General features: G+C 43.1%; 1 protein-coding gene across 1 annotated transcript in view; it reads left to right on the forward strand.

Annotated features, from left to right (window-relative positions):
- LOC119182262 (protein Skeletor, isoforms B/C-like) overlaps nucleotides 1-25,807 on the forward strand; it is a 65,268-nt gene that overhangs the window by 38,640 nt on the left and 821 nt on the right. Inside the window, exons 10-12 of the mRNA XM_075867803.1 lie at nucleotides 13,684-13,870; nucleotides 18,509-18,709; nucleotides 19,621-19,800. The gene's annotated coding sequence lies outside the window, so the exon portion shown is untranslated. The remainder of the gene's footprint in view (nucleotides 1-13,683; nucleotides 13,871-18,508; nucleotides 18,710-19,620; nucleotides 19,801-25,807) is intronic.

Below are 25,807 nucleotides of genomic sequence, written 5' to 3' on the forward strand. Positions count from 1 at the left end.
ACACTTTTGTCATTAAGAAGAGCGAAACTCGAATCATCCATGACATTACAGAAACATAACGCATTTCCTATCTTCCTATCTGGGGGAGCTTTGTGTAAGCGTGCCATCCCCACAACTCGCTGATATATGCAGTTGATGATGTCTGCTTCGCACGGTATAAAAAAGTCACATTTTCGCCAAAAGGGCTATTGTAATGGATGCGATAGCAACATATTTCAATGTTTTACGAAGCAATTATTGCTAGCATGTTTAGGAGAAGTAATAATTGTAGTAAACAGGCGCTTGCTAAGTAACCAAGATTTCTGTCTGCGGCGCGGCCACAGTAGATGACCATAATAAGGCTACTTGTGCGTGTGTATATATATATATATATATATATATATATATATATATATATATATATGAATAAAAAGAAGACACACGTCGAAAACCAGTTACGTTTCGGCCGTGGGACCGGCCTTTGTCAGAATAACAGATGTAACAGTGGTGCAACAGCATATAAGCGCATACGTTTCGCTTGCAATGATCACGTGAGTGCAAACATCATAAAAACAAGTACAACAATCAGACATGAAATCTATATGGGGGCCCCTGTATCACATCCTACTTATAAGCAATCAATTAACAAGTCACGACACGTGCACAAGGATTACAGCTGGTACAAGCAATAACATCTACAACGGTCAGTTATGCAAGACGCTAAGTTTTCCCGTACTCTCATTTAAACCACCTGCGATTGTATTGAACTTAAAGATGACAAATTATTCGCGCACTTCCCTGTCATGATGCGTTCGGAAGCCAAACTCCAGAATTGTGGCTCTAATGTGGTCAAATGAGTGGCCAATTGCGTTAGCATGCTTTGATATTGGAAGGTGAGGAAGTGAAGAGATATGAGCTTTGTGATTGTTAAACCGATATCAGAAGGGTGTTTCGGTTTCGCCTACGTACTGCATTCCACTGATCAAGAATTCCAGGAGGTAAACTACATTACGCGTGTCGCAGTTATAGTCACCATTTATTTTCACGCTGAACTTAGATGCGGTGCTGTTTGCGGTAAGTGAAGTGGTCATATGCTGGCAGACTTTGCAACGAGGTTTGTTGCAAGGACGGCAGCCAGTAGGTTTACTGCGTACGCTTTTTGACGACATGAGTAGGTCACGCAGATTTTGCGCTCTTCTGTACGTCACACTTGGTGGTTCTGGGAAAATTGATTTAAGTCGTTCTCTTTTAAAAGTATGTTATGGTGCTTTCTTAAAATGGCATTTACGTGTTGCACAGGCGCGGAAAATGTTAGAACAAGGTTAGTGCAGGAAAAGACCGGCTGTTTATTCTTGGTGCTTAAAAGCGTTTTGCGGTCCTGGTTACTTGCCCTTTTTATGGCGTCATCTATAATCTTGGAAGGGTATTTCTGTTTTGATAAAGCGTTCTGAAGCTGCGCACAATTGGAATTAAAATCAGTTTCTTGGGAGCATATTCTTTAAAAACGAAGGCCTGGCTATAGGGTGTGCAGGTTTTAGAGTGCTTGACATGGTTGCTATTAAAATGAAGGTACTGTTGAGTATCAGTTGGTTTTCTGTAAACTTTAGTGGCAAGCTTGCCGTCACACATTGTCACTGTTACGTCAAGAATGTTGATAGCTTGTCCTGAGTAGGTATGAGAGAATGAAATGAACGGATGAGTGTTGTTAAAATCATGAATGAACGATAACAAATTAGGTTCACCGTGCTGCCAAATCATCAATATATCGTCAATGTACCTTTTGTAGTACACTAATTTTAGTGAACGGCTTGCCAGAAATTTGTTTTCGAGTATGCCCATGAAAATATTGGCATAACTAGGGCCTATGGGTGTGCCCATCGAGGTGCCATTAACTAGGAGGTAATGAGCGCCGTCAAATTCAAAGTTGTTTGATTCCAAGACATCAAAGTCGAGCTGTCAATTATTTTGTCACAGACAGACTCGTATGAGTGAAGTACTGCTCGTATTCCATCTGCATGGGGAATGTTCGTATATAGGGACGCTACGTCAAGGGTAACCAGGAGTGAATCAGGGGGGACAGAGAGGTCAACAATGTCGGACAAGAAGTGGTTTGTGTCTTTGATGTACGATGGAAAAGAAGACGGAATTCAGTTAGTTACTGTATCTACAAATTGGGAGACCAGTTCCGTAACTGTACCAATGCCGGAAACGATGGGTCGACCAGGGTTTCCTGAGTTATGTACTTTTGGCAGGAGGTAAAAGCGCCCCGCGACTGGACTTATTGGAACGGGGGTATGCAGAGCGGAATTGGGAATTTTTCGCTTTTCAATGAGGTTAGTTAGCATGCGTATAACGATAGATTTGAGCTGCTCAGTGGGGTCTTCGTCTAGCCGCCTGTAAAAAGTGCTGTTGGAAAGCTGTCTGGAAGCTTCGCTGTCATAATCGTGTTTGTTTAGTAGTACCACAGCTCCGCCTTTATCAGCTCGTTCAATTATGATACCACCAAGACCTTTCAGTTGCTGCATTGCTGCGGTTTCGTTGATTGAAAGGTTTCTCTTAAACGGAACCTGTTTGCGGTAAATATGTAGCACATCGCGTTGAACGGCAGAGATATAGAGGTCTAGGAAGTTATTTCGTTGGGTAGGGGGGGTCCAATGTTTGTAAGATGGCAAAATAGAGGTAGGCGCATTAGCAGGGCTTTTGTCAAGGAAGTATTCTCTCAGTCCTGAATTTCTGGCAAATCTTTCATCAGCTGGAATTCACTAAAACCTCCTGTCACTGGGCAAAAATTGAGTCCTCGTGACAAGAGCGAAATTTCATCGGCGGAAAGTCCATACGAAAACAGGTCGACTACGTTAGCTGATGACAGGAGGTCACCTAGAGGTCTGTAGTTAATCGATTTCGAAGAAATTTTAGCGGTATACCTTATCGGGGGAGTATAAGGCGTAATAACTTTGTCCCTGACAAGCTTCTTTATTTTAGCTGCATATACTTCATCTGATTTTTTTCGGCGGTATGCTGCCAGCAGCGCGCATTCATGGATGGCGAGTTTATGATGAGAAAGTAATTGGCTTTCTTGGTTACGAATGGCTTTGAGTGATGTTTTGTAATGCCGAATGACAATGCGCACCAAATCAAAAGTAGCTCTCGAGAGCACCTCGTTCCACGCGAAAACCTCAAAATCAGACATGCTAGCTGTGGCGGGTTTTATGACAATGCGGAGGCCTCTAGGCACAATGCTAGCTTCTAAATAAGTTTTAACGTAGAGATATGCAATTCGCACCGTATCCGCTTTTCTATCACTTTGCGAATTTTTAAGAATATTCTAGATACAGAGTAGTCGGAAGAATCTTTACAAGGACGATTAGATGGGACTCGCTTGCTGGATTTCGAGTTGACCGGTCGTGCGCTCGCGCGCTCCGCGCGCTTGCGATCTCCCGCGTCAGCGTGGCTCTGGCCGACTGGACTCGCCCTACGTCATCTCCTGCCACCGACGACCTTCCACCTCCGACGACAGTGCAGCTCTGATTTACTGGACTTGTTCTACGCCATCCACCGACGCCGAAAGGAGCTCTCGCAGGTGCGCCCCGTCCTCGGACTCCAGTGACCGTGCTCCATCTTTCCTATCTCTTCTATCCCCTCGATTTGTCCTCGCTCGCTGTGGCTTACCACACGTCTCTTCTTCTCTTCTCCTTCTTCGGCTTTCCCACATCTTTACTCCTATCCTTTTTATCCCTCCTCACCCCCCTCCCTCGTGAGCTACTGTGGCGGTGTCGCTCTTTGAAGCAGACAATAACGGGGCTCGCTTTTCTCTTCTTTTCTCTTTTCATAGCCACTCCGACGATTAGATGGTAGTCACTGGGCCTTGCTTTTTAGAGATCATCGGTGCGATGAGTTCGCAGTAAGCAGCAGGAGGCTTGAGCAGTAGGGGCACCAGAAGTCGAAACACTGACAGTTTTGGACGTAGTAGGCATCGGCTGTTGTAGACATGGCGGGTTCGAAAGCGCATTGTCCGTCGTCGACTGTATTACTGCAGGAATCGTGTCGTTGGGCTGGCTAGAGGGTAGCTGGTTGTCCGATGCTCGAGGCAAGTGATTGTTGCACGTCACGGGCGATTTCGACAACCCTAGAATCGGCTGAACGTGATCGTCTGAGGTTGACTTCGTAGTAGATTGTGAAGGAGAACGATGGACGCCCGGTAGTTGGCAAGCCTACGAGCCGTTCTCCGAGGGGCAATTATTTCGACAGGATTCAAGGACTGGTCCGCTGGGTAAAGATTCATCCTTACTTCCTTCACTAGTCCGCTCATGCGCGGAGGCACCGCGTGTCTGGTTACCACTAGTTGTAGGTAAGCTATATATATATATATATATATATATATATATATATATATATATATATATATATATATATATATATATATATATATATATATATATATATATATATATATATATATATGAGTTCTAACAGACAGTGAAGTCAAGGAATGTACAGGGGAAGTTATTAGAAACAATGGAATGTAAATAAGAAGAAAGAAAAGTGGATGAAAAAATAACCAGCCGTGAGCAGCTCACGGCTGGTTCCTGTTCTTGCTGGCTCCTACTCACGGCTGGTTATTTTTTCATCCACTTTTCTTTCTTCTTATTTACATTCCATTGGTTCTAATAACTTCCCCTGTACATTCCTTGGCATTACTGTCTGTTAGATCTCATATTGTGTTAAAACACGGAAAAACGAGCCCTTAGGTATACACTTCTTTTCCTTATTATATATAAATATTTATATATATATATATATATATATATATATATATATATATATATATATATATATATATATATATATATATATATATTGAAGAGAAGGCACGACAAGTCCGGGTATTTTCTATATTGAATGAACTTGCAGATAGCAAATTTGAAAAAGAAATTGTCTTTGCTAATGTTTCGGCTTGGCACGGCCTTCGTCAGAATACACACATTATATATATATATATATATATAGATATATATGTATATATGTATATATATATATGTGTGTGTGTATGTATGTATATATATATAGTAGATTATAAAGAGTCTTGCTTCGGTTGCCGTAGAATCAAGGCCAAATATGTATACGCCTCTAAAAAACTGTTTATTGGTGACGTTTTCATCGGAGACTAATCTTCATCGATGTCTGATGAAGATCGGTCTCCGATCGAAACGTCACCCGTAAACATTTTTTAAAGGCGTGTACTTATTTTCCCTATATATATATATATATATATATATATATATATATATATATATATATATATATATATATATATATATATATATATATATATATATATGACGCTAGGATGAATGGGAGACGTGGCTTGGCTCATACGCCATGTTTATTCTAAAAGCACTTCTTCCTCCTCGGCTTCTACCAACCATCGCTACCTTCATACTTCACATGATTCCCCCTCCCCCCGAAAGAAAGCATGAGTTCCAACTTACAAACAAGAAAAAGTAAACAAGGAGTGGTTTGGAAGTCACCAATGTCAAAATAAGGAGGTAGTCTCACAAATTTTAAAATGCACGTGTTGTCTTCTTCGTGGCTAAGACTCGAAGGGAGAGTGTGGCAGTCCGGTGATATCAATAAGAGATCTGGCGGGCGAGTCTGATGGTTGCGTCCTGGATAACACAAGAATGCTTTGAACGTGGAGACTGATGAAATATCTGGCATTATTGCGAAGAGTGGACGCTGTTTGAAAGCGTTGCAGTAGATCGGTCTTCGGCGTCACTGTCTTTGCGGCGTGCGTGCTCGTTGTTGTAAACTAACGGGATGGTGTCTGAATCCTTGCGTGGTGGAACTGGTGACTTCTCGTCTTGTTCGGTGTATCCTGAGGTTTCGGAGCTGTAATCTTAGGCGCAGTCTTGATATTTTGTGCCAAATGCGTTTCTGGCGCCGATCCCTTATGCGAAGATGCCTCGCTTCTTGAAGGTGTTTTAAGACGCTTGCTTTGCGTCGTCGTCCTTGTTGGTGTGTCCGTTGTAGTTCCTGGAGTTTGTGGAGTTTCCTTTGCTGAAAGTGCTCGTCTTTTTGTGAAAGTTGATCAGATGGGCATCTTTCAGGAGCATTTGTCTGCTTTTCTTTGCATGGTGATTTGATCAGTAAATAGTCGATAGTTGTTAGGGTGTCAAGATTCTTGTCAGGCAGTGGAGATAGTGTGCCAGAATTGAAAGAAAAATCTGCTGAGGCTCTTGCAACGACATTCTTAATGGACGTTCATGGCACAGGGAAGTGCTTGAAAGTTGATCGTTCCGAACCTCCTGTGTCGATTGGGCTCCCAGGTGGCTGGGAACTCGACGGCGACACTGCGAGAGGATTGGTTTGGTCAGATTTTACTTGGGGCTGTTTCTCTGTGTCCACAGCTTGGGAGATAAGCTGTTCTGATGCATGAATGACGATTGTTGGTCCAAGGCTTGGCTGAGTATATTCGGAGTTCCGCAGCTCTATCCCAACCGTAGTGGGCGAGTGAGGCGTGAGATGAGTGTTGTGAGCAATGAAACAGCGAAGTGATGTAAAACCAGGATGCGGGCCAAGTCTGCGAGATGGGGAGTAAGCTGCTCCAATGCGTGGAGACTGATTTCCACTCTTTGAGTCATCTTGGTGTTGTTTGGTATTTTCCCTATGTGTCAGCTGGTCTACCATGAACAAGGCGTCCTTATGACATGAACAGTGACCGTTAGGAGCCTTTGAAGAGCTGCGTCGTAGAAAACCAGGTGGTGGACCATGTATGCGAGACGAAGCATGCAAGGCATCGGTAGGGTGAGCGACGTCTCGTGTCGTATGTTGATGCCACGACTTCGGAAAGGCCGACTTCCGTACACAAGGGAGCTGCACTTGACGGTTGGGTTTTTCCCAATATACGAATGGTCTTCTGTAAGTAAACGCATGTGCCACTTTGTCTTGAGGCACTTGTCGATTCGCGCTGGACTTTCGAATGCTTGATGACTGCTTAGGAAATTGAGGATAGTGTGCAGTTGTCTCTAGATGGTTAGCAATGAGTAAGTCTTGGTAAGAGTCATTAAAAGGGGTAATCATCTCCTCTTTAATTTTTGCCATGATTCGTCGTTCTGGAATATGTGAGTTAGGCAAAATTTGAATGCCTCACCGGTGACGTAGTCGCTGAAGTTTGTCCTCTACGGGTCCGTCGTACGCTGATCCGGTGTACTTGGGGATGTCGAGGTCAGCCAATGGTTCTGTCATGGGGCTGGTCATTGTCCTCCTAAGCGATGATTCGGTAGTCAATGTACGGTCAGGGCGTCTTCTGGGGAACTGCGTCGATGATGAGTGACTGATGAAGTGGCAGGCAGGTCTCCATCCTGTCGACTCGTGTGACGCTATGATGAATGGGAGACGTGGCCTGGCTCATACGCCATGTTTATTGTAAAAGCACTTCCTCTTCGGCTTCTACCAACCATCGCTACCTTCATGCGTCATATATATAATATAAGAATATATATATATATATATATATATATATACCTCTACGTGATTGATGGCGGCGGAGACGGCGAACTTCGTTGAGGATGTCCCTATCTTTGCTATCGCAATAAAATAAAATACGCGTGCAATTTTCCATTGACATATGTTGAATATAAGTGCTCGACATCGTCATTTGTGTTCCATCCACTGTGTGTGTTTCGAGCTGTATTGTGTGCCAGAATTATGTACCAACAAGCCCAACTCGCTACATTCATCAAAGATCATTACCACTCAAAATATTCAAACAATCATGGCAGTGCTTTTGTTTGAGCAAGCTGGTGCAGCATTTTCCAAAAAATACAGCACGAAAAAATGGATGTAAGTCAAAGCGGGACAACCAGTGCGGCCTTTGCGATTCCATCAAACTTTTTGCACAATGTAATCCTTTTCTTTTACCAAGTGACTTCACCAGACTACTGTATACCGACAGCTTATTATGGGCAGTAACAGCGCACAAACTCACGGGACGAATAGAAGAGACACAAACAAGCACTGACTCTCAACTGAAGAATTTATTGAATTATACAAATTATCTGAACACATAAGATAAAAACACACAAGAACATGCGCAGAGGTGCCGGCGAAGGACCATGTCGACGTCATTATTAATTTCACGCCACGGGTAACTGCACAGGTGTGACATATTTCATTCAAACAGACATGCTACTGATTAGGATTTCTTCTTTTTCATGCAAAGATATTGATGTCTGACTAACGCAGGACTCCCCTTCTTTTTTGATATGGAATGCTTTCATTAGTTCTCTTGTGATCTGATCGCTGTGTTTGAAGACCACTACTTTTTAATTGAACAAGGGCCTGCATCCACACGTGTGGCAGTGCGAAGGCAAATTCGCGTACGCGCTGGTTTTGAAGGTTCCGGTGTGTTCTTTTCGTCGTACACAGAGCCAACGCCCTGTTTGCCCAATATAAACCCGTCCGCATGTTAAGGAAATTCTGTACAGCACCCCCAGTAAGTAGAGTAGTGAGGCGTCCCTGTGTTTTACACCGCACTTATTTTGGCTAGAGCTCTTTTTATCATGCTTTTTGTTCAATATACGATACCGGGAGAGCACCTAGAGGCACTCAAGCTCGGCCCTAAGTTCTGCGCGGAACCGAGGCTCAGCGCCATTGAGCTCCTCGCCCTAGCGAGGACTGTTTCTAAGCATGCTACGGAGGATGGGAGGACAAGGTGTGTGTCTGAGTGTGCAGATGTCGTTATGCGTAGTCAAAAAGAAACACAAAAGAATAGCATACGGTTACTACCTCTTGCTGAGTCCTTGAAGTAAAAAAAAAGTTGATGTTGTTTACCGCGGCTAAGAAAGGGTTTTTTTTGTACTGTTGACTGATGGACAGTTCTCTTTAAACGCTTCAGTTGCTGTTATAAAAAACTTCCGGATAGTGAAAGGTGAGCCTAAAAAAGTTAGGAACACGGCGAAGAGCCTCTTGTAGGAAATGAACCAAGAAACCCAGTCTAGAATTGTAACGAAGGCTCAGGGGTTACAACTTGAACCTTTCTTTTCAATAAAGACCCACAAACCAGAGCAGCCTTTTCGCACTATTGTTTCCGAAAGAGGCACATGGCAATTGATCATTTCAACTTTTCTGCAGAAGCATCTATAAAAACTAAAAGGGAAAGATTTATTCATTAAAGTAACTCGCAATAATCGTTGTAGAATTGCGTTCTGCTTAGTTTGACGGATGCACGGCATTCAGTGTAAACGTAGTGGAGTTATATCATTCCCTTCCACAGCGGGAGCTAATGAAATCTGTTAAAGAATGCATTACGGAGGACAACGTCGAGCATAATTTCCAAAACAACTGTGATTAGAAGGTGGAAACCTTTCAAGAGTTATTGATGTTCCGTTTGCAATCAACCTTCATATTTTGGGAAGGGAAAATGATGATTCAAAAAGCGGTTGTCTGTATTGGGTCGTGGCCCCAGTTCTCAGCGACATCTTTCTCGGGAAATTGATTCCAGACTAGAAAACAAGTTAAAGGGGAAGGTGGTTCGTGTCGCGCGTTACGTGGATTCTTACTTAATAGCAGTGCCCAAAAATAGGGAGCGCATGAATTTTGAAAAGGCTCAGCCAATCTTTCAAGAAACGGGAATGGGGCTAAAATTGACCAGCGAAATGCCTTCACAGCATGCCTTACAACTCCTAGACATAAATATAACTTTTGTCAGCCACCGCCGTTGTTTGGTGCATAACCCAAGATCAGTAAAACATTTGCCTAATTATAGGTCCGGTCATTCAAAATTAGTGAAGAAGGGCAACACCACGTCTAGCCTCGGGGCTGCGATCCTGAAGTCGTGTAGGCACCGGGCGGAACAAAGCTTCTACGAACAGGTGTGTCGCCTTCAGGTAGCCGGCTTCCCGACGCCCTTTATCACTTTTGTTTGCGAAGGTCTCATACGTGAGATCAAGAAGGGTGTTAAAAGTGTTAAAAAACAAGAGAGGTCAAAGCAATTGTCAGCCACCGCCCTTGTTTGGCGCATAACCCAAGATCAGTAAAACCTTTGCCTAACTACAAGTCCGGACATTCAACATTTGTGAAGAAGGGCATCACCACGTATAGCCTCGGGGCTGTGATCCTGAAGTCGTGTAGGCACCGGGCGGAACAAAGCTTCTACGAACAGGTGTGTCGGCTTCAGGTAGCCGGCTTCCCGACGCCCGTTATCACTATTGTTTGCGAAGGTCTGATACATCAGATCAAGAAGGACGTTAAAAGTGTTAAAAAACAAGAGAGATCAAAGCAATTGTCAGCCACCGCCCTTCTTTGGCAAATAACCCAAGATCAGTAAAACCTTTGCCTAACTACAAGTCCGGTCATTCAAAATTAGTGAAGAAGGGCACCACCACGTCTAGCCTCAGGGCTGCGATCCTGAAGTCATGTAGGCACCGTGCGGAACAAAGCTTCTACGAACAGGTGTGTCGCCTTCAGGTAGCCGGCTTCCCGACGCTCGTTATCACTTTTGTTTGCGAAGGTCTGATACGTCAGATCAAGAAGGGTGTTTAAAGTGTTAAACAACAAGAGAGGTCAAAGCAATTGTCAGCCATCGCCCTTGTTTGGCGCATAACCCAAGATCAGTAAAACCTTTGCCTAACTACAAGTCCGGTCATTCAAAATTAGTGAAGAAGGGCATCACCACGTCTAGCCTCAGGGCTGCGATCCTGAAGTCATGTAGGCACCGTGCGGAACAAAGCTTCTACGAACAGGTGTGTCGCCTTCAGGTAGCCGGCTTCCCGACGCCCGTTATCACTTTTGTTTGCGAAGGTCTGATACGTCAGATCAAGAAGGGTGTTAAAAGTGTTAAAAAACAAGAGAGATCAAAGCAATTGTCAGCCACCGCCCTTCTTTGGCAAATAACCCAAGATCAGTAAAACCTTTGCCTAACTACAAGCCCGTTCATTCAAAATTAGTGAAGAAGGGCATCACCACGTCTAGCCTCAGGGCTGCGATCCTGAAGTCATGTAGGCACCGTGCGGAACAAAGCTTCTACGAACAGGTGTGTCGCCTTCAGGTAGCCGGCTTCCCGACGCCCGTTATCACTTTTGTTTGCGAAGGTCTGATACGTCAGATCAAGAAGGGTGTTGAAAGTGGTAAAAAACAAGAGAGGTCAAAGCAATTGTCAGCCACCACCCTTGTTTGGCGCATAACCCAAGATCAGTAAAACCTTTGCCTATTTACAAGTCCGGTTATTCAAAATTAGGGAAGAAGGGCATCACCACGTCTAGCCGCGGGGCTGCGATCCTGAAGTCGTGTAGGCACCGTGCGGAACAAAGCTTTTACGAACAGGTGTGTCGCCTTCAGGTAGCCGGCTTCCCGACGCCCGTTATCACTTTTGTTGCCGAAGGTCTGATACGTCAGACCAAGAAGGGTGTTAAAAGTGTTAAAAAACAAGAGAGGTCAAAGCAATTGTCAGCCACCACCCTTGTTTGGCACATAACCCAAGATCAGTAAAACCTTTGGCTAACTACAAGTCCGGTCATTCAAAATTAGTGATGAAGGGTATCACCACGTCTAGCCTCGGGGCTGCGATCCTGAAGTCGTGTAGGCACAGGGCGGAACAAAGCTTCTACGAACAGGTGTGTCGCCTTCAGGTAGCCGGCTTCCCGACGCCCATTATCACTTTTGTTTGCGAAGGTCTGATACGTCAGATCAAGAAGGGTGTTAAAAGTGTTAAAAAACAAGAGAGGTCAAAGTAATTGTCAGCCACCACCCTTGTTTGGCGCATAACCCAAGATCAGTAAAACCTTTGCCTAACTACAATCCAGACAAAATGATCCAGACATGGATCAATTGTCTGGCAAATTCAAATGACAAATTCAAATGACAAATTCAAATTATTCAAATGACAAATGACCGAGACAAAATAGGAAGAATACGCCTTTCGCCCTCGAGTCTTAAGGGATGGCGTTTCTGTTTCCATGCATGGTAAACCGGAATCGCAGTCCTTATTCGGTGGCTTTCGGAGCAGTGCCTATGACATATGATTTGTGTATTTTGCGTGGGAGCTGTCTTTCCCAAAACACGCTGTCCTAATTGAGAAGAAAGAAGAAGTGTGGCGTTCCGTATGCTTCGCGGGTATATTGTAGTCTTCAGAGCCACCAGGGACCCATGCACCCATCGCACTTGTTCACTTCTGACGTCAATACCTGACTAGATGTTTTACATATGAAAAAAAACACACCGAAGATCACGATCGTCCTTAAGGCAAACTCTGAGCGCTGCTTGGTGTAGGAGCAACCCCACTATGGTTTGAGGTTCTCGCTCTCCGTGGTTGTAGCAATGTAACAAACGTCACATGCCGCCTGAGAAACTTTCAGCGCCCGAGCGCTACAAACACCATGCAGTGCAGTTCAGGCACCCCGAATCAAGTGAAATGTGGACAGCACATTTAAGACAAGCAAAGCCAGATGCAGTGCAAGTACCGTCCCTGCATAAGTAGGGGCCCCGACTGAGAGATGGGCGTGCTTGATAGAGGAAGAAAGAAAGTGAAGTTAGAGGCTATTGGCCTATGAAATATACGGACTTCGTGTTCTATCTTTTTCGTCCTCGTTCGCTTTATTGGTTACATCGACGGCGACAACACCAACGGTGACACTGCTCAATGCAGAAATGACAGCTTAAGAGCTTCGCTCTGAAAATAATATAGAACATTCAGTTGTACCCTGTAGATGCGAGTGCATCCATGAAGCTATAGCATTGCAAGGCAATGGTCATGCTGCTCTAGATAATGCCATCAATACTTGCTTGCGTACAACACTGCCAAATAGCACAAAAGGCAAGCACGTTGTCATTCGGCACAAAGGAAAATATGTCCACACTATGGCAACACTATGTCAGTAACAATATATATGAAAACTTTGAGAAAAAGACCAGAAGAGTGGAACGTCTGACAAGAGTGACTAAGCACACATATTTCAGCAAAGCTATGCTTACTACAGGAATGCTTTCTCGTTGAAATTTTAAAAAAAATACTCAAGCAATTGTCATAGCAGCAACAACGTTATAATGTGCTGGCACGTACCTAGACATCCGTGTGCCTATGTGAGCAAACATTTCTAACTATAGCACGTAATAGTGTTCTACAAACTAATGTGAGTGAGACTTACGTGTAAAAGGAAGCATTACGTACAGATACAGAGGATTAGGCACGATATACAACCCCATTTATAGTGAATTATGCCCTTTCTTTACCTGGTGGCTTCTTTTCTTACTTGAGGCAAATATATAATAACAAGAAGTGTGTAGGCATATTCCAGAAACAAAAAATGACTCAAATAAAAAAAACTGGCAGTGCTGCGGAATATTCATATGCCTCTCACTTCTGACGAGATTCAAAGTGTAACATAAAGTGGGACAAGCGTCCACAAAATATACTTGCCGAATATGTGTAATGAATACGCCATAGGTATGTATTTGTTGTGTAACAATATTTTCTTTTAAAACAAACAATTGATAGTATTGCTTTTCAATTGTTTTGGACAGTGATCTCACCCTCTGAGATATTGTACATTAGTATATGCTGCAACAATCATTAGTCAGATTTAGCTTCCGAGAGAATCAATGCATAAAGAAGGCGTACATTGGTGTAAGCATGACCATACTGTATGATAGTGTTTTTATAGGCATAAGATTGTATTACGTGCATTTAAAACAGATTATTTATTTCAGGTATACTCCCAAACAAAAGAAACTTGAAAAAATTTGTGCCTTGCTCTTCTGGCTGCTGCTGCCTGAAGGCCACATCTCTAAATGATATCTTGAAGCTTGACATCCACAGATTTGAAGAGCACAGTCTTAAGCATGAAGAGTACACCTGTACTTTTTTTGTATTTTGCTAGAGTCTGCCACAATTATGGTGAGTCGCTTGACTAGATGCTGTGTCCATGAAACTAAAGAATGGATGAGAAATTTTAAAATAATTTGTTATAAGATCAATGTTTCTTCACGTTTTTCTATTTAGAAGTACGGAGTCTATGCACCACGTACATCAGTGCAGGAAAATTTCGCAGAAGTAAAATGATTTCAGGTGAATTACAGAATCTATAGCTTTCCAACCTGAGCACACTTAGGATGTTGAATTTTGTCGCTTTGCGCGTAATACTTTGCATGTAATACATACAAGTAAGTCATCACCACTTTCATAAAAGATCTTCACAGGGACGCTTGCTATGAATATGGCACACGCAATCAGGGCAATATATTGTCACGTGCTTGCTCAAGAAAGACGTTGGCAGTTGTGCATGTGCCATGAAGGAATATGAAATGGACGAAAAAGAAGAACTCGCTTGTGTGTTCTAATAAAAAGACGGCCCTGCTTCTGGTGTCTCAATCTCTGCGGCAAGACCTCTGTTTGACGTCGTGACACTGGTGGAGGTGCTGGGTAGGGGGAACGCAGAGGGCCCGAAGATCCTCACGCAGTATTTTCCTAATCATTTGTCGCAGGGAACTTTCGCATATGGTAGTGTTCTGAGCTGCAGCACTTACTGCCGTGTGGTTCGACAGGCGGTCAAAATGTCGGCAACGTTGTTGCAGTGCGCACTCGATGACAGTCGCCTATCTTATGAATCCATATACTGTTGTAGGTGGATTTCGTCCGATGCCCACAAACACTGGTTCCTTAATAACACCCTGCATTAGGTGACGCACCTTCTTTGCCTCGGGCACGTCAGGGTCAGCTCGTCGAAACAGACGGATCATACCCTCTGGGTACACGGTGGCTTTTTCCTTGGGTTTTGCACGTGGGCCTCAACGAGTTGCTCTGTGCGGTCCCGTCGGTCCGAGTTCAAAAATGTAGCGAAGAGCTTTCGACGGAAATCTTCCCAATATTGGAATGTAGCCCCGCGGTTCTCGTACCACGTGCGAGTGCTATTTTCCAGTGCGAAATATGCACGACCAAGTTTGTGCTGTTTGCTCCAGTGGTTGGAAACAGCGACCCGTTCGAACTGTTCGAGCCAGTCCTCGACATCCTCAAACTCTTCCCCACGGAAAACTTCAGGAACGCGAAGATGTTCAAGAGTCACATGCGAGGAAAGAGTGGTCTGCGATGGAAGGATAGCCGTGGATGTCGTAGGAGCTGCCACGCTGGAAAGAGGAGGAAAAGGTGCGGACTCCGGACTTAGACCTAGTAGGCGCCTACTGAATCGGTGCACCGGAGTCGTGACGAGGGGCTGAGTCTCTGGACTAGGTGAACGGGCCCAAGCAAGACTGCCCTGCATCAGGTTGTAGGCTCCAGCACCTCCACTTTTCCTCTATTGTGGCGCCATTTACAATTCTCACACGTGAGGACGTCCCATTCTTTTAGGGTGAACAAGAGCAAATGGCAATCAATGAACTACGACAAGGCCTGCGAACACCTCCAGTCCTTGCGCACTTCGATCAGGAAGCCCCTAGAGCACTTTACACTGACGCCAGCAATGTAAGTCTGGGTGCCATTTTGGTGCAGTGGCAAGATGGCTGTGAAAGAGTAATTGCCTACGCCAGCAGAACTCTCTCTCGCACGAAGGAGAACTACTCGACTACCGAGAAGGAGTGTCTCATCGCGGTGTGGGCGGTCATCAAATTTCGTCCATATTTTTATTGCCGCTCCTTCAAGGTTGTTATCGACCATCACTCATTGTGCTGACTCGCCAACTTTAAAGATACATCTGGCCGTTTCGCGCACTGGAGCCTAAGGCTTCAAGAATTAGACATGACCGTCATCTATAAATCTGGGAAGAGGCACACCGATGCTGACTGTCTCTCACGGTCGCCAGTGGAGACTATCGCTCATAATGATGAAAACATCGCAGCATTCTTGAGAGTTGTCAACACGGCCACTATATCACAAGAGCAGCGCCGTGACCACGAGCTGTTACCGCTCATTGAATATTTAAAAGGACGACGTAAAGACGTGCCACGGTTATTTGGTAGAAGACTGCCATCTTTTTGGTTGCGAAACGATGTTCTCTATAAGAAAAAAATCTGACCAACTGGCAACCGCATTTGCTGGTCGTGTCTGCCTCTCTTCGAAAAGAAATTAAGGAAGCGTACCATGATAAAGCAACTTCTGGTCATCTAGGCTACACCCGAACATTGTGCCGACTACGATACACATACTACTGGCCAAAGTTAACTGCTGCTGTTAACCATCATGTGCGAACTTGCCCCGACTGCCAAAGACGCAAGGCGCCTCCCAGCAAGCCAGCTGGTCTATATCATCAAGTATAAGCACCAGCGAAGCCGTTCACCCAGATTGGTATGGATTTCCTGGGTCCCTTTCCAACTTCCACAACAGGGAACAGATGGATTATTGTAGCCACCGATTACCTCTCCCATTATGCGGAGACTAAAGCTATGCAGCACGGCACAGCAGCAGAACCCGCTCAGTTCTTCATCGAAAACATCGTTTTTCGGCAACATCATTTTTCGGCATGGCGCTCCGACAGCAGTGATCACAGACAGAAGATCTGCCTTAACCGCAGAGCTTCTGGAGTCGGTGCTCAGACTCAGCGGTACAGCTCACCGGAGAACAGCTGCATATTGTCCGCAGAAAATGAACTGACAGAGCCTTTCAATAGGACCCTCACAGACATGATCAGCATGTACGTTGACACGGAACATAAAAAACTGGGATTAGATATTGCCGTACGTGCCTTTTGCCTCTAATACCGCTCGACAAGAAACCACTGGAATGACACCTTTCAGTATGATCTGGGGTCGCGAAGTCACGGCAACACTGGCATGTGTGTGACGACATCCATGTAGACGCCGAAGAATTCAGTCAACGCGCCGAGGAAGCCACACAGCTCATGTACGTGCGCATCTGTGATCAACAGCATCAAGATGCACAATGATATAACCCCCGACACAAGTTCATTAGCTATACACCAGGCGACAAGGCCTGGGTATGGATTGCGATACGTCGACGTGGCCTCTCTGAAAAACAACTAAGACGGTACCTTGGCCTATACAGCGTCACGCGACGCTTGAACGACGTATACTACGAAGTTGTTCCCGGCACTGACTGTAGTTCTAAGCGCCAAAAGCATTTACCCGAAGTCGTGCACGTCGTGCGTATGAAACCGTATTTATCGAGTTAATTAGCTCCCGGTTGCCGTGTTGGCGCGACCACTTCATATGCCTGGTAAAGCGCCGAAGTTGCACATCGGGAATATGCCTCTTTTGGAGGGAGGCAAATGTCACGTGCTTGAACAAGAAAGACGATGGCAGTTGTGCATGTGCCATGAAGGACTATGAAATCAATGAAAAACAAAAGAACTCGCTTGTGCGTTCTATTAAAAAAACCGACCTGCTTCCGGTGTCTCTATCTCTACGGCAAGACCTCTGTTTTGACGTCGTGACAATATTAGAGTATATGAGAACACCATGTCATATACAAAAATACCTTGTGGATCCGTTAATCTATATAAAATATTGTACTTTATTTCGGTTTGCTTGTTTTCAATGTTGAGTTGCCATATTCAAGAAGATTTGGCGCGATGTCCTCAAAAGTAAACAATGCCCAACACCCAGAGTTCACACGATTGGCCCTCCAAGCTCGGCTTGACGCCGCCCGTGTGGCACTATACGGGTGGCGTGAGGTCTGTGCTGCACCTTCTCTGGACGAAATGAAGACTTACTCAACATCACCATCAAGCTCGGCATGCAAATGTTCTATATCAAAGTAAATGTAACTCAAAGCAAATACAGTACAGTTTACGTTAGTAATACAGTGAGGCCAAAAAATATTTTAAGCACGAGTACTCTAATACATGTAATTACCACCTACTTAAGTTATACCTATTTGCAATATTACCTGTACAGGTATATGGCATAAATCAATAACTCTATTTTGGAGGCTGTTGCAAGTTGCTCAAACTGGAAACCTGTACACGACACTTCGATACAGACAGCCACGGATGAGGTAATTAAATGACGCAGCTCCACGACGTCAAGCTCAATCTCCGGCGTCAGCATATTTATGATCCTACTGAAATGCGGACGTTGCCTTGCATCACTGCACCTGGGAGTACCGAGGGTAACATTACAGAGACTAATGGATGTATGCACATTCAGAGTGCACAGTATTTAAGATTGAATTGTAGGTTCAAGAAACCATGATAACGAAGATGAAACTGGAAACTTCCAACATGAAAGGACTCACAGCGATGCCATCTCAAAAACCAGGAGCAAGCTTTTTTTTTTATTTCAATATGAGTTTCTGAGCCACTCATGATCTACATGCGTAATGTACAAGTTGGGAAAAAACATTTTTTGGTTCTGCGTAGCACTGTGTATTATATTACAAGTATCAAAAGTTTAAAACATAGACACAAGTAAGAAGTATTTCAAATAATGTCTTTGCTGTTCGTGTTTTACACATGCTTATGATGTAAACTCTGTTCGTGGCCTTCAGTACCACAGAGATTGCGTTTAGTCTAGAGTTTCAAGTTCCTACTTGATTCTCCTGCAGTATTTAGGTTCTCTAATTATGTCAATCATTTCATTCTTTTAGCTCATTCGATAGGGGCAAGTCAAAAAACCCCCAGTTACTGCTTGAAGCCGAAAGCTCCAGGGAACACATGTGGGAGAGGTCCATTTACTTCATGGTATTTTGATTCTGAGAGCCGTAAATGCAAGGCTTTCACCTTCGGCGGATGCAACGGCAACTTAAACAGGTCTTCTTCGGAAGGACAGTGCCAACGCTGGTGCTTACGTAAGTGAATTCCTTCCCTATATTAGAGCCTTTCTATCCAGCTATCTGGGAAAGCACGGCGTTTAGATCAATGTAGAAAAGCGTCAAAAAGTATTCATGTCAGGTATATTCGTAATAGGACCATCGTCCACATTAGCACTCGCTCTCTATACTTAGGCCTCCTACTATGTTGGGTGATAAATATTAGAAAATATTCAGATATACAACATTTCTAAGCAAACTATCAATATAATAAAATGTTCTCGATTATCAAAACCTTCCAGTTCATTTCAATAATAAATAATTATTACACAGCATGTACAAAACCAGAAACGAATAGAAAAATAAAAAGAAAATGACAGCATTTAGGTACAAGGAAGAAAGCAAAGCAGATCTGCAGTTATCAAACTGACGTATTAGGAGAGTATCGAACGTTTTTTGTCGAAAAATTAACAATAATATTAATGCTGCAAATTACAATATGCAAATTTTTGAGTCACATATTTATCAATACTGATATTTAGCGTGTAATCAAGTGCGCGTAACGTAAAAATAATTACTACTCAAAAATATGCCCGAGAATAGGTACGTCGATATTATACCTTGTTTTTACAAAAAAAACTTTTTCTCAAATTGGCAATATGCCAATATCAACCGACATTATACAACGCAAGCATTGATGAGTTCACTCGAACTAATATTGCACGTTGGTTTTGTTGTTGTTCTTCATAACTGCCAATGGGATAAAGCATCCAGGACAAAAAAAAAGAAGAGTGACGCGTGAACAATCACATATAACGCAAAAATGACAGAGGCTAATGTTTTGTGCGCTTTAGTGAGATAAAATGCCATGGCATCTTGCTAAATCGAGAGCTGAGAAACATGTTGCTTAAATTTCGTATTGCACACAACAATTTTTTTTTTTTGCGCAGGTGGTGTTCCAGAGAAACCAGTCTGTAGCTTGACTGTCGAAAAAGTTAAACGGATTGGGGGCATTTTCGCATGGTCATATAATGCTACACAGGACCAATGTCAAGTGCTCCTGTACAGCGGGTTTGGCGGAAACTCGAACAAATTCAGAAGTTGTTATCAGTGCATGAACAGATGTAGTGGTGAGTTTCTTCTTATTCAAACATGCAAAAATTTTGCCCTTTATCAACGCTTCAATAGCTTCTCTGACTTGTAAATCATTTCTAAGTCTAGAAACCAATTGACCAGCCGCTCAGTACTCGCGCTGTGTGCCTTGATGGATGCATAGCTTCTCTAAGCTTGAGAGAAACGTAAGACTACCCAAGAGCGCAAGACAAGTGCTGCCATCTGGCTTTGGATGTGGAGAAACTGTGGACCAGTACCTAATAACCCGATCTTAGCACCTGCAAAGTAATGTTCACATGTATGATACCAGGGGTCGAAAAAGTGATCATTCCTAGATGAACCCCTTCATTAGGCGTGTGCAGAATCGTGTACATGTACTTCAAAGATGCGTCACACGCCCCATGTTTGTTTCAAATGGCCTGAAACTCGGCTTTAGCATTCCTGCCGGCTTTCTGAGTGAACAGCTATTGGTCAATTATTTCATTGCGCTCCGTAATGCTGCATAAGACCACTTTGCTGGAGACGCTACCTTTGTTCGGCGATTCTTCGATGTGCTGCATTCCAGAACCGACGTGAAAAGTTTATTTCTTGTCCGCTCGTATGAATACAACCGGCAAGAAAATTGTGCAAATGATTCGCGCCAAATTTTCAATTATTTTCATGCAAGAAGTAAAGCTGGCTTGTGGCAGAAAAATTAGGTAGTTAGAGACAGGCTTGTTAACATATTTGTTTACTGAAACTCACACAAAACATCACATTCTTTCATTTTCTTTCTTGGAACAAAATAATGAGTGCTTCAAAGTACTATCTTGCGAATTTGGAGTTTTTCTAAAGGCGCATACTAAATTGACTGCAGGGAGCATTCAGAAAAAAATTATGGTGAGCTAGGTGCTTGATATTGATGAAGGAGCTGTGCCCCCACGGCTGCTGAGAGACCGGGCAAAAGATCAAACAATGTGCTGCCCATGTGTAACCGTCCACGTGCAATGAGTTGTTCTATGAGCCATTCATATCCAAGAGATATTGTCACTCATCAAAGGGCACTAAAGGTGACACAATGATGATAACGGGAGATATAGTAGCTTCATATTGTCTTTGTACGTATCAGCTATATTAAGAGCACATGCAAAATCACCCCGTTTTACTGGATGAATAAAATTTCACATTAAAATGTACACTCACCTTTAATGCAGCAATAACGGACCAGTGCGGACAAGCTTCGAAGCATTTAAGCGATAAAAACCACTCTACATCTAGAATTTTTGTCTTGGTGGTATGTATTAACCCTGCTCAAGCGTTTATGTATTCTGGAATGCTTCAGGCAGAACAATTTGAAATAGCTATGTTCAAAACGGAACCATTTCTCTGACGAACACATTGCTTGTCAAGATATATTGCTTCGCTACATGTGGCTCAGGCTACTATACAGCTATCAAAAAGAGACACATATTTTCTATTCGGTCTTCTTCTTTAAATTGAAACAAAAAATTAATTACGTTCTCTTTACTATAATCCCAAGACACGTTCTGGAGCGATTCCTTGTGTTTTCGTTATTAATCCATATCATACACACAAGGCTAACTTGAAGCCGGTCAGTGAAATCAGACCGAAAGTAAAGCGGTAGAACAATGCCCTCTATTACGAGCAAAATAACAAGACTGTTGAATTTATTCCAAAACCTATTTTCACGTAACATCGCTGTGTAATATTATCAGAAAAGATATGTCATCTCGAAATATAAGCAGGCCGAACGGTGTTTTTTGTAACCGTTACGGGAAGCCACAATATCTAATGGGAGTTGGCTGCCTTCATTCTCAAAAACATTTTGCCGTTGGGGCATAGAGGATGAAAATCAAGCTGCTTGCAATTCCTCAGGCTTGCTTGTAATTACGGTGTGTGCTGCTCGACTAAATATATTCAAGAAATATCAAAATTCAGTACTGTGCGCATACGCTACAATCACTGAAGAACCTAAAGCGAACTCTTTGAAAGTTCAAGAATGACGCAATGCTGAATGTTTAGGGCAAATTCACCTTATAATCGACCAATCCCCTTCTTTGGGTACGAGCCATTTGCACAGGGAAACAAAAACAACAACAACAAGTTCAGCTTTCTCGGGATGTAAGATTCTCCCCGCGATTACGAAGTGACCAAATTCGTGTCAAAACCTGAATATTATTCGTACCGTTATTGATTAAGGAAGGCTCATTTATCGCATAACTTAAGCAGCAAATAGCAATGCAAGCAGCACCAAGAAAGAAAGCCCTGGAAGTAATGGCTAAAGCCTTACTCCATGTTATCCATAATTAGCTTACACGTTTGGGACTTATCAAAACTTAGTAGATCTTATTGAATGAAATCTCAAATTATTGAGCTTTCCCAACGTTAGTGTGGCATAGGCCGAAACTTCCGACTACCCGCTGATTTTAAACTACACCATTCCTGGAACATGATCTATATTTTTAGGTCGCAATATTCACTATGTCATCTGTGGTTTTACGTCACAAAACCGAAATTCTATTATGAGAGACGCTTATGTGGAGGGCTCTTAATGTTTCGATCAACTAGTGTTCTCTATTATTCGCTGACATCCCTCAGTAAACAGGCCTCCACCATTTCTCATCTACCCTAATGCAAACACCTCGGCCGTGATCGGACCCAGAACGAAGGCTGGATCAGCAGCCGTGCACCATGGGCACAGATCACCGTGGCGGACAGTTCAAGATCACTCACATATAATTCGTTTCTTTCCCATCGAAAGAATTAATAAACTTAGCCAGAAGTTGCACCTCTGTTAGGAGTAGCGCAATACATTTGCTTCACGATACTTACAACAGTTCAGGACGGTGTCTGATGCTCAATTTCCATGTTAGCACAAGGACATTAACGCCCATTTGAGTGTTCTTGCCTCCACTGGCAGATATTCAGTGCTTATAAATTAGAGCCAAGAACAGCTTAAAATGCCTGAATGTCCAAGCGAGTTTTTCATGCGATAAAAAAAATATGTCAACAACGTAGGCCTCCTCAATTTATTTATCCATAATATTAAATCATCACAGAAAAGGAAGCAAACAAGTAGACAGAAAGGGAGAAGGTGGAGAGGCTAACCAGAAAGACATCCCTTTGGCTCCCCTATATTGGGAATTAGGGAAGGGCACAAAATAGAGGGAAAAGAAAATAGAGTAAAAGGGGAGGGAGATCCAATAAATTGACCGCCGCAGTTTGATTTTTTTCAGGAAACAAAAACTCTAGATATATATGTGACATTCTCAATTACCAGTTCATGGTGCACTACTTCTCACAAGTGCCATTTGGCATTGGCTGGCCTACATAAAAAACATAATGCCCTCTCGAAGAAGAAGAGAAAACCAAGTTTCAGCGGAGTACCTCCAGCTTAATGAAGACTCATGCGTAGTGCTAAATAATTAGGATTTTTATGTTTTCACTTCAAGTTACGTGCTCAAGTTTCTCTCAAGAGCTAAGGAGTAGCTGGTGCCCTAATTATGCACCAACATCTCCTTTAAGCAATAAAAAAAGATGTTTAATGCACTCCTTCGTTGTTGCTCACTTTCGCAAATGTACCACTGCAAGAACGAAGTGAAGGGGGTTGCAAGAAGACGTTTCTTGTAGAACTGTTAGTTTGTTTGTTTGTTTTTCAACTTGCAACGAAAATTAGTTGTACTTGGCTAACCATGGTATGTTCAAACTTCACAAAATTTGTGGGGTCATTGTGCGTTTACAACACTTCAAGGAAGTGCCGGGCAACAGATTAAGAGCATGCAAGCAAACGTTCCTGAGTTTTTGTCAGATTTTTTTTATTACTTTCCGAAGATATTGCACCATTTGGTAAAGAAGGTGATGAAGGCTAGCATACAATTTAATCCTAAGGTGCCGCAAAGCCTAGCTTTGACAGTCAATGCTACTAAATATCCTGTAACCAGTGGGACATTTCCCACTACTGTTACAGGAATGAGCAAGACCATCTCTTAAAATAGTAGTCGAGATCGCCAATGCGTGAGGGTGATAAGCAATCACTACCACAGTACTCCTTTAACGACAACGTTTGATGACACACATTACAGACTTAAATTAGATGTACGACTACCATAAAAGGTGATCCGAGTCATTAACCCAACTGTCTAAGTCATACTATATATTACGTAAAAAACCTCTATCACCATATCAATGACCATTTATTTGATACCCAGGACAAATTGTTACAAAATTGTGCGAGATTAATCATCTGAGAATATCACAAGGAATTCGTTAGAGGTCGGAGGCATTCACCTCGCAATGGTGACACTAGCAGTTTTCACTTATTAGCAGTTCGTTTCATATCGACTTCTACACCTTCAAAATGTAACTAGAACCGATGTAAAGAACGAAGTGACTTCTTATCACTAGTGACTTGGTCGTGTTACAGTTAACACATATAAAATGTATCGCATTTTTATTGAGTCTTCCTTTCATGTCCATGATGCAATGTTACAAGAATGTATGAGATAATCCTGCCGACCGCATTACTTGTAATCGCGAATAGGTAGGACTCATTGGTGCCGTAACAGTGACCATTTTATTGCTAATGACAACTAGTGTGATACCAATGAGCACACACTCGAATTGTAAGTGGGACTGCTACAGAAGACAAATTGATTACCTATCGCAAGTGACTCGATTGTGCCACAATAAATACGAAGCATTGCTTTGCGTACTGCAAGCACGTTTGGCGTATGCCTATGTATCTAAATGTCTATATATCTACATAAGCACGGGCGAGTATGTGCCACTGGTTAGTGACAGTTAGTAACACATATGAGAAATTTTAGCACGTGAGCGTTAAGAAAAAGCTGAGATCGGCTGCGTTGATCCAACGAATGTAAAGAAAAATATACCAGGGTCCCAGCAGGAATCGAAGCCCAGCGTTCTGCGTGGCAACCAAGTATTCTGCCACAGAGCCACGCCAAGTCTCGCAACTACTACGACGACGAGTGGTCGAACCTATAGGTTTTAACATCCATGATGTGTACATTGAAGTCGCCGACTAGTATAAAGTACGGGCAGATGGACGCATGGATAAACGGATGGACATGTGGACGTGTGAGCGCATGCATGGACGGACAGATGGACGGCATTGGTGATTGTATATTGTGCTGTCATATAGTTTATTACACACAAGGTTGGTTGTTTACACATATGTTTCCATTTCTCTTGCTGGTGTTCAGTTTCGGTTTGCGTTTTGTGGGGCATGATGGACGCCAAATGGGTCGGTGCTAAGAAGCTTCGCCTCTAAAATCTAGCATTAGCAGAGTCGACCCGACGAACGCATAGAATAAATATGATGGTTCCAGCAGCAATCAAACCCCACATTCTGCATTGCAATCAAGTATTTCACTACACAGCCAGGCTAGGTCTGGGAACTGCTTTTCAAGTAGACCATGATGTTCATAAAACGTCAATTTTGTTGCAGCGCTGGCTGTTCTATCTTGTAAACAGTACACAGCATTTTCAGCATTCACAGAGTTCACATTCTTCAAGATTTGGCAAGCATGGACGTTAGCAATATTGAAAACTCCCGTCTCCGGTGCATGCGTGCATAAATTTGATGTTTTCAAACCCATTACCACTCAGACTATTTTTACACAGTTCTTTGGCTATGCATCCTATCACCAATACCGCGACGCACGGGGTTTTATTGATGTTGACATATAAATGCTGATGCAATAAAAATATTAGTGATGCATAGAGAGTAAGGAACACGTGCATACACAGATCAATTGATACAGCAACATTATTGATTAGATAAAGTGCCTTCAAGCGACGTTAACTGAGATTTAAAGTGGCGGTAATAGAAATTTGATAAGTACCCTACTCGCTCCTTCGAAGAGGGCTTGGACAGACGCTTTCGTTATTGTAAATGTGAAGTTCCTGACAGCTCTTTTTTCTGTGCATTACTGTCATCCGCCACTCCAGAGAGAGCACAAGATGCCCCACTTCAAGGTTACATATACTCGACTGCTTCCTCGA

This window comes from Rhipicephalus microplus, chromosome 6 (genome assembly GCF_043290135.1).
Source record: "Rhipicephalus microplus isolate Deutch F79 chromosome 6, USDA_Rmic, whole genome shotgun sequence".
In the NCBI taxonomy this organism is placed as follows: domain Eukaryota; kingdom Metazoa; phylum Arthropoda; class Arachnida; order Ixodida; family Ixodidae; genus Rhipicephalus; species Rhipicephalus microplus.